Here is a 9772-nt window from a genome sequence, read left to right on the forward strand (position 1 = left end):
CTCACTTTAGTGTAGATAGAAATTCAATATGTCTTTTGTAGAGTATTGTCATAAATTCAGCCAAAACCAGTTTACTTTTTTAAGTGAATAAGCCATTAGACTAATCACTTTCAGAAAAATACAATGGAATTACCATGGTTTGAAAATGTAGGCTACAATGGTAACCATTCAGAACTATGTTATTACTTTCTTGGTACCATCATTGTACTACTGGTTCTGCCACATTATTGGTATAAGGTCCTAAATATTAAAGGGGTCATGAAATGGAGAATCAGATTTTCCTTGATATTTAGACATATTAGAGGTAACTGTATAATAAAAACACACTGTGGGTTTGGGTTTTTAATTAATTAAAAAAGAAACAGTTCTAGCTAATTTGTTTCACGCACGTGCTCTCACCCACAGACATACACGAACGGATGAGATAGGGGCCATTCACACCGAACGTGTTTTTGCGTGTATCTGCTCTGTTTTACCATTGTTTCAGTGTCTCGTGCAAGGCCGGCACAACTTTAGACACTGTGCCAAGTTAAAAGGAACTTCAAGTTTCAAAATGCATGTAGAGACACCTGCACTCTGTTTCAGTTGTTTCACTGCGTCTAGATAGTTTTTAGCGCAGGTGTCACAAAGATTCAATTCAAAGATACAAAGATTCACATAGATACTATTTTTCTGATGCAATGAGAACAGTGGGTGATTTCTTTCAAGTTTTAAAAGCTAACGTTTCTGAAAGAGGGTCAGAATGAGGATGGAAAATTATCATGTTTTTCAAAAATTGGACCGTTTTTGTGCAAAAAACTTTGATAACATTATAAGCTAACCTCAAGGAACATTTCATGACCCCCGATTACATTAATATGAAAGGAAATTAACTGTACTGTTAAAGAGAGAATGGCTCAAGTTACTGCTGCAAGGTGAGATGTTTCTTTTATTGAAAGATGCGACAGTGCCAACTGTATTGCACCCTACAGTAACACCGGTAAGTAAACCATTTATTTCTGGTCTTTTATTTATCAGTATGTCTAAAACATTGTAATGCCATGGTCCTTTTTGTGAGAAATAAAACAGAATAGGCTATTATTTGTAATGTAGGAAATATTGGAAAAATTAGGATCTGTGTATACAGTAATAAAAGAAAAATGCTTAAATATAAGTATATAAAAGTACTACTCATTCCAAAAGGGGAAAACACGCACACGCACAGACGTGTATATATATATATATATATATATATATATATATATATATATATATATATATATATATATATATATATATAAAATAAAAGATTATAAATAAATGGTTTACTTACCGGCATTACTGCAGGGTGCGATACAGTTGGCACTGCCACATCTTTCAATAACAGAAATGTCTTACCTTGCAGCAGTAACTTGAGCCGTTCTCTCTTTAACGGTACAGCCACTGTTTCCAATATTTATTCTTAAAATCACAGCATAAAAAGAAACAGCATTCTCTCCACTATGATCTGAACATTATTTTTGTAGTATGCTACTGAGTAATAAGGTTAACCCCCTGATCTCACAAACTTTGTTTCTCACTCCATCTGTCTGAGCTTGTATGGTTTGTGTTTGGAAGCATTTAAGAAGCATTAGGGGTTGCATTTCATTAACCTTATTACTTTGCTTATGCTAACAGCACTAGATTTTGTATGGCACAATCACAATGTGTGAGTCAGAAACTTTGTAACTGGCCGATTTTTTATATTAGCATATAAATCTATTTTAGCTGGTACTACAGAGCAGTCAGCATTTTCTGTATGTCAATAACATGACTTTTTCTTATGAAGCTTTGCATATACCAAAGCTTACTTTTAATTTGCAGTAATTACAGATCATATCACTGGCCTCTTTATTCCCTTTAAATAAGAGCTGTTTAGAGCTCTTATTTTGTCAGTGATTAATTGAGTTTCTGGGAAATGCATTACATTGTACACTAGCAATGAACCAGCAATTAGTATTCTACAATTAGAGTTCCTATTGTTCTTAGGCTTCTAATCAGAATGATAGTGTCCTTGCAGAGTAATCACATGTGCAGTTCATTACATTAACTCTGGGCATGTTCCAGAAACGTTAGACAACCCAAAATTACACATACTTTTTGTCTTCTGAAGGGTAAATATATATTTTGTATAGTTTAAAATTTAAATTTTTATCATCACTTAATTGCTTTGCTTTTTATGGTAAATTTCACTGAAAACTAAATAACAGATATTAAATGACAGGTTCCTATTGTGACAAATTACACCATAGGATGACTACATGCACTGCTATAAACAGTGTTCATGGATCTGTCTTTTTTTTTCCTGGGTAATAACAGTGAAAATGTTCAAAATAATTTTTTTTAAGCCAAGACTTTAAGATTATGACCACCCACAGGTGAAGCGAATAACGTTGATCATCTCCTAACAAGGCCACATGTCAAGGTCTGGGGAGATTAGATGGTAAGTGAACAATCTGTTCTCGTAGTCAACGTGTTGAATGCAGGAGAAATGGGCAAGAGTAAAGACCTGAGTGACTTTTACAAGGGTCAGATTGTTAATACTCTATGACTGGGTCAGAGCATCTCTGAAATGGCAAGGCTTGTGGATGCTCCCAGTCAGCAGTGGTGAGTACCTACCAACAGTGGTCTGAGGAGGGACAAACCACAAACCGGCAACAGGGTGTTGGGCCCCCAAGGCTCATCGATGCACGAGGGCAATGAAGGCTATCCCCTCTGGTCCGAACCGACAGAAGGTTTACTGTGGTACAAGTCACAACATTTTTTAATGATAGATATGGGAGGAATGTGTCACAACACACAGTGCATCGCACCCTGCTGCATATGGGGCTGCGTAAGAGTGCCCATGACCCCTGTCTACCGTTGAAAGCGCCTACAATGGCCAAGCGAGCGACGGAACTGGACCTTGGAGGAGTGGAAGAAGGTCGCCAGGTCCGATGAGTGGCGTTTTCTTTTACATCATGTGGACAGCCTTGTATGTGTACGCCGTTTACCTGGGGAAGTGATGGCACCAGGATGCACTGTGGGAAGATGACAAGCCGGTGGAGGGAGTGTGATGTTCTGGACAATGTTTTGCTGGGAAACCCTGGATCCGGCCATTCATGTGGACGTCAATTTGACACGTGCCACCTGCCTAAACATCATTACAGACCAGGTACACCCCTGCATGGCAATGGTATTCCCTGATGGCAATGGCCTCTTTCAGCAGGATAATGCGTCCTGCCACACTGCACACATTGTTTGGGAATGGTTTGAGCAACATGATGAAGAGTTCAAGGTGTTGCCATGGCCTCCAAATTCCCCAGATCTCAATCCGATTGAGCATCTGTGGGATGTGCTGAACCAACCAACCAAGTCCGATCCACGGCGGCTCCACTTCACAACTTACAGGACTTAAAGGATCTGCTGCTAATGTCCTGATGCCAGATACAACAGGACACCTTCTTCTTGTAGAGTCCATTCCTCAGTGGTTCTGCGCTGTTTTGGCTGCACGCAGAGGACCAAAAGCATATTAGGCAGGTAGTCATAATGTTTTGGTTCATCAGTGCACATACCCATACAGTAAAATAAACCTATCCTGAGAAATATTCACTGGAAAAAAAAGTGTGACAACTAGCCCCAGTCTCCCCATTTCAAGAAAACTTTCAAAGTACTGTTTAGGACACAATATTCTCATCATTTGTTTTGCAGGAGCTTGCATGCTTCAAAAATCAATTTAGAGATGCATGCATGTCCATGTCCTAATGACAGAACTGCTTCAGTGCGATATATTGATGCTCGGAACCACATATGCAGATTTTCTTCCCGAGACAATAACTGCATTATTACTGTGAGCTTTATTACTTTCATTAAGCTAATTTCCCTTGTGATGTGTAAAGGAATGCTTTGAAGAGTGAAAACATGCGGTGGTGATCAGTGTATTAATGACTTTACAGTAACAGAAATAATTCTTGAATCAGTCACAACGGTACTGTATATGCAGAAATAAAACTAATACCAGACAGTTTAGGGTCATTGCTGTTATGCTGTTAATTTTAATATACATTTAAATTTTTACATTTACATTTATTCATTTGGCAAAGGCTTTTTTATCCAAAGCGACATACAAAAGTGGAATAATACATCATAAGCGATTCATCTTAAGGAGTCAGTGGTACAAAAAAGGGCTGCATTACAAAGTTTCACTAGCATCCGAATAGTAGTATCCAAAACAGATTAGAGTGCAACAAGAATATATATAATATATATTAAAAAAATAAATAAAATAGGGGCAGTGGTGTCTTGGCGGTTAAGGCTCTGGGTTACTGGCTAGATGGTCAGGGGTTCAAGCCCCAGTACTGCCAAGATGCCACTGTTGGGCCCTTGAGCAAGGCCCTTGACCCTATCTGCTCCAGGGGCGCCATATCATGGCTAACCCTGCACTCTGACCCCAGCTTAGCTGGGATATGTGAAAAAAAGAATTTCACTGTATATGTGCAAATGTATAATGTGTGATAAATAAATACAATTACTAAATTACTAATTACTATATTTTTAATTTTTTTATTTTTTTTTATAAGTGAACGGCAGAGGTGGTGTCACGGATCCACTGGACTCCCTCTCTCACGCTACACTCTGCTCCCTCTCCCTCACTCCACACAGCGCTCACTCTCCCCTGAGTTGATCACACGCACCTGCACATCATCAGTGATTAATCAAGGACTGCATAAAAACCCCGCTCTCACACTTAGTCATTTGTCTGTTCTCATTGTCAATGTTTTCCCGGAGACTACGGACTCCCTAGTTTGTCTAGACTTACCTGTAATTATATACTTACCTGTCATTGTTCCCCTCGTCAGAGTTTAGTGTTGGTTCATCCTCCGTTTGTTCCCCAGCATTTGGATTCTCCTGTTTCGTTTATGTTTCCTGTAAAGACCAAAAGACTTTGTGAGTTTTCCCTTCATCTGCATATTGTTATATTTCCCTGTTTGGGGAATTGCCTCACCTGTTTGTTACACCTCTTGTCCATTCCCCAGTCGCTGCCAGTGCTCACGACCACGGAGGTCGCTCCCCAGTCGCTGTCAGTGCTCATGACCACGGAGGTCACTCCCCAGTCGCTGCCAATGCTCACGACCACGGAGGTCACTCCCCAGTCGCTGCCAGTGCTCACAACCATGGAGGTCACTCCCCAGTCACTGCCAGTGCTCACGTCCAACGGAGATCGCTTCCCAGTCGCTGCCAGCGCTCATGACCATGGAGGTCACTCCCCAGTCCCTGCCAGTGCTCACGACCATGGAGGTCACTCCACAGTCACTGCCAGTGCTCACGTCCACAGAGGTCATTCCTCAGTCGCTGCCAGTGCTCACGACCATGGAGGTCGCTGCCAGTGCTTACGACCAACGGAGATCGCTTCCCAGTCGCTGCCAGCGCTCACGACCACGGAGGCTGCTCCCCAGTCGCTGCCAGTGCTCACGACCACGGAGGTCACTCCACAGTTGCTGCCAGTGCTCACGACCATGGAGGTCATTCCCCAGTCGCTGCCAGTGCTCATGACCATGGAGGTTGCTCCCCAGTCGCTGCCAGTGCTCAACACCATGAAGGTTACTCGCAAGTCGCTGCCAGTGCTCACGACCACGGAGATCGCTCCCCAGTCGCTGCCTGTGCTCACGACCACGGAGGTCATTCCCCAGTTGCTGCTAGTGCTCACGACCACGGAGGTCATTCTCCATTCGCTGCCAGTGCTCACGACCATGAAAGTCAGTTCCCAGTCACTAACGGCTCCTTTGTCCAAGCCTTCCACGGCTCCTTGCTCCAAGTCTTCCACGGCTCCTTGCTCCAAGCCTTCCATGGCTCCTTGCTCCAAGCCTTCCATGGCTCCTTGCTCCAAGCCTTCCATGGCTCCTTGCTCCAAGCCTCCCATGGCTCCACCTCCCACGACCTCGTCCCTTGAGCCTTCCATGGCTCCGCTTTCCCTCGCTCCGCTTCTCGAACCTACCCTGGCTCTGCTCCTCGAACCTCCCGTGGCTCCACTTTCTGTGGCTCCGCCCCTTGAGCAGCCCATGGCTCCGCCTTCCTTGGCTCTGCCCCTCAGGTATCTCCTGGCTCTGCGCCTCAAGCCTCCTTCCACGGCTCCGCCGTTTAAGCTTCCATGGCTTCGCCTTCCATGGCTTCGTCCCTTGAGCCTTCCACGGCTTCATCCCTCGAGCCTCCCATGGCTCCGCCTTCCCTGGCTCTGCTCATTGAACTTCCCTCGGCTCCACCCTCCATGGCTCTGCCTCTCGAGCCGTCCCATGGCTCCGCCTTCCTTGGCTCTGGCTGCCTTTGTCGAGCCTCCCTGGGCTCCGCCTAATAGTTTTGTCATGCAATGCCTTCATTTAACACCAAGACAAGCGGATATTTCAAGATTAATACTGCAACTCCAACTTAAGGCAGCACGCTGAGGTAAGTTGTGGCTCTAATGCTAACGAGGGCTTTTCTGTGTAATGTGATGGTCATTTTCAGGGTGATTTTGTAACTGGGCTCTTATGACAGTTTTTAAGTGTACATTTTAAAATCAGTGCAGCAATATATCAGTGCGCTTTGTCCTGCATGTCATGAGCAGTATTTACGCATTTACCCCGCACCCTTGCACTGGCAACTATCACAGCTACTTCAGGCTGATTAACTGTATAAATCCATGAAAACATCCAAGTTAAATGTAAATGCCTTTTGCTCTGCCGTTCGCGTGATTGACAACTGGAGCACGAACAAACAGCATTTCTGTGCGTGCACAGCGAGGGGCGTGAGGCCTCCAACCTATATTTATTAAATAAAGAATTCTTCAGCCTAATTGCAAAATTCTGTATAAATATAAATAAAGAGTATATTTTAAATTGTATCTGTATTTTTTGCCTCTCTATATGTTGTTATTTTAATCAAGTAATGATTTGTCAAAAAGTAATTTAATACATTCAGCATGAAATAAAACATTGCAGGAGTGAAGGAAGCAGTAAAATCACAGCTTGTACTCTTCCCCGTGGTGAATTATGTGCAATTAACCAAAGGTACACTCGAAATTAGAGTGCATTGTGGGTAAAAATGAGTGAACAAAAAGTAGGGAACGAGTGGCTCACTCAGAATTCAGACACTCCTACAAAATGGCGGACACCCTTGACAATGTTACACTATGTGGGCATTTTGTAGATCCATTTGTGATAGATGTACGTTATGGGTCGCTAAAGACCCGAGGTATGTATTAATGTTTGGTGAAACTCCCACGCATTTAAGAGTAAATTAAGAAAAGCCAAATCCTTAATAATACCATCCTCTAGGATGTGGCATCATTTTTGGTGGAGAAAACAACAGCACAAACTTGAGAAAGTATTTGAAATTCATTTAATGAATTCTGTAATGTTTTGTTCTATTAGTTGTATTGTCTCACTTTAAAACAGTCCATACTGTTTGATAAAATTGCAGAAGTCAGTATGATATTGAAAGTGGTTAAAAAATATCAAAATGAATGTCAGTTTGCCACCCTCAGTTAAGCTAATGGTCAATCCCTCACTGTTTGCTCTTTATTTATGTTTCCTGTTATTGTCTTTCCATTGTGTATACTGTATAAGTAATCAAGTTACAATTAATAACAGCCTGATCTCTTGAACATTACGTGACAGTGGCAACATGTTTGCAAATGAAATCGCATGCTTCATTACATGTTTAGCTGCAGTTTCCTAGTGCAAAAGTGAGTGAAATGGTGTCAAAATCAGAGCAGGTTTTTCAGGTGAGTATAGGTTGGAGGTTTTATTGAGTAAAACATACCTCCCTAACCTAAAACTTTAACCTAAACCTAATCAATAGTTTAAAAAAAAGAAATTAAGAGGTAAACAAAACAGACATCCTTACCCTAAACCATCACCTAAACCTAACAGATAGTGTTGTAAAATGAAATACGATACGAAAAACACATTTTTTTGAAGCAACCACAACATCTCGTTCCGCTTTGATGACACTTTTGTCTGATGTGTCATTTGACTGGTCTCGACCGAGGTCTTCCGAGTCTAAAGTCCAACAATCTACCATGCAAGGTAACCACTTTGGAATAAGTGTGTAAATGTAGGCGAGTCAGTAATACAAGCATTAAAATGTATTGTTTTTAAAAAAAGATGCATTATTGTAAAGATGTGTGTGAGTAATAGTGCGAAAAATACGTGTTTATAAAGTCATAAACAGCCGTAGTTCTCGTGACTTGTCTGAAAGTAAATAAGACACACAGTTGTCTAGTGTTCATTTCACCCGGAAACTGCAGAGAAACTTATAATTTGGCATGTAAAAGTTAGTTTGCAAAAATATTATTATAATAATGTTCAGTCTATGAGACTAGGTTGATTAATAAAGCTGAACTACCTAAGCTTGGCCAGAGCATTTTTCTGAAAAGTCTAATAGAAAAACTTCAAATGATGCAGAAGTGCATAACAGGAATGATCCTTTAAACTTTTAATTTGAAATTAAAACACTGGGCTGTGTTCTCAGAACTGCAGGTTGCAATCTTGACAAAGAATGTATGAGCTTTACTGCGTTGAAGAGTAGCTAGTGTATAATGAGTTCTCCTGTGAGTGATGTCACGTCATCTGGGGCAGGATTTCCGGTTGCACAGAGATAAAAATAAAAAAAAAAAATAAAAAAAATTGTTTGGTCTCCTTTATATGAGAAATTTGGCTCGCCATTGTTTCAGACCGGTGCCTCCTATAATTCGGCAGCACAGTAGAACAATACAGAGGATTAGGGAATGTGGGTCGTCTCTGTAAGTAAGACTGCACTGCGGAGGGGGGCAGAGGCAGCTCAAGAGACATCAAGAGCGCTTTAGACAGTGGAACCTGCCGCTTTTTCAGTTCGATTTCCAAAACAAAGCCCCCCTCTAAAACAGAACACAAGGGTTGTGTTATATAACGCTGATCACTGTGCGCATTGTTTCTGAGTGCAGAATTACACAGTGGGGTGTCTTAAAAATACATCACAGATGCATTATGCATTTTGGGAGGATGCAGAGCAAATTGTTCAGGAACATTCTGCCAGGGAAGAATTTTAGGTTGTTACAGGCGAAGTCTGGAGATTCAGACACTGACTGGCCATTGTTCACAGATATCGAATGAGCATTTTGGTTTAAACTCAGCAGTAATTTGATACGCAGGTCTTCCCTGTATTACTAATGAAAAATCCTGCTATATGACAAAGAATATTTTACTCAGAAAAGCAACCTTATTTCATTCCTTGTGAAATGAAAGGGATACCAGGAAGACAGTATACTAAATGAACTTCTTATTTTTTTTTAAATATTACATATGTATAAAATATGTGTATTTAAATTTGTGTATTTATTCTAATATATACTGTGAATAGCATGTAAATTGTGTAATGTTCTGCATCTACCTTCCCATCTATCCATCCATCTATCTTTTTTGAATGATCATTATATATTTGAGCATATACGTAACTATGAATTGGTAACACGTTACATGAATGTTCCATTTGTTAAGGATTTATTAAATGTATATTCCGGGTTCAATACAAGTTAAGCTCAATCAGCATTTGTGGCATAATGTTGATTAGCACAACAAATAATTTCGGCTCATCTGTCCTTTTCTTTAAAAAAAATAAAATAAATAAATAAAATAAAGGTTACAGTGAGGCACTTACAATGGAAGTGAATGAGGCCAATTCTTGGAGGGCTTAAAGCCAGAAAAGTGAAGACTTGTGTATTATTTGAGCTGTAAAGTTGTTTAAATCATCATTTTTACAG

This window comes from Myxocyprinus asiaticus, chromosome 21, assembly GCF_019703515.2.
Source record: "Myxocyprinus asiaticus isolate MX2 ecotype Aquarium Trade chromosome 21, UBuf_Myxa_2, whole genome shotgun sequence".
NCBI lineage: Eukaryota > Metazoa > Chordata > Actinopteri > Cypriniformes > Catostomidae > Myxocyprinus > Myxocyprinus asiaticus.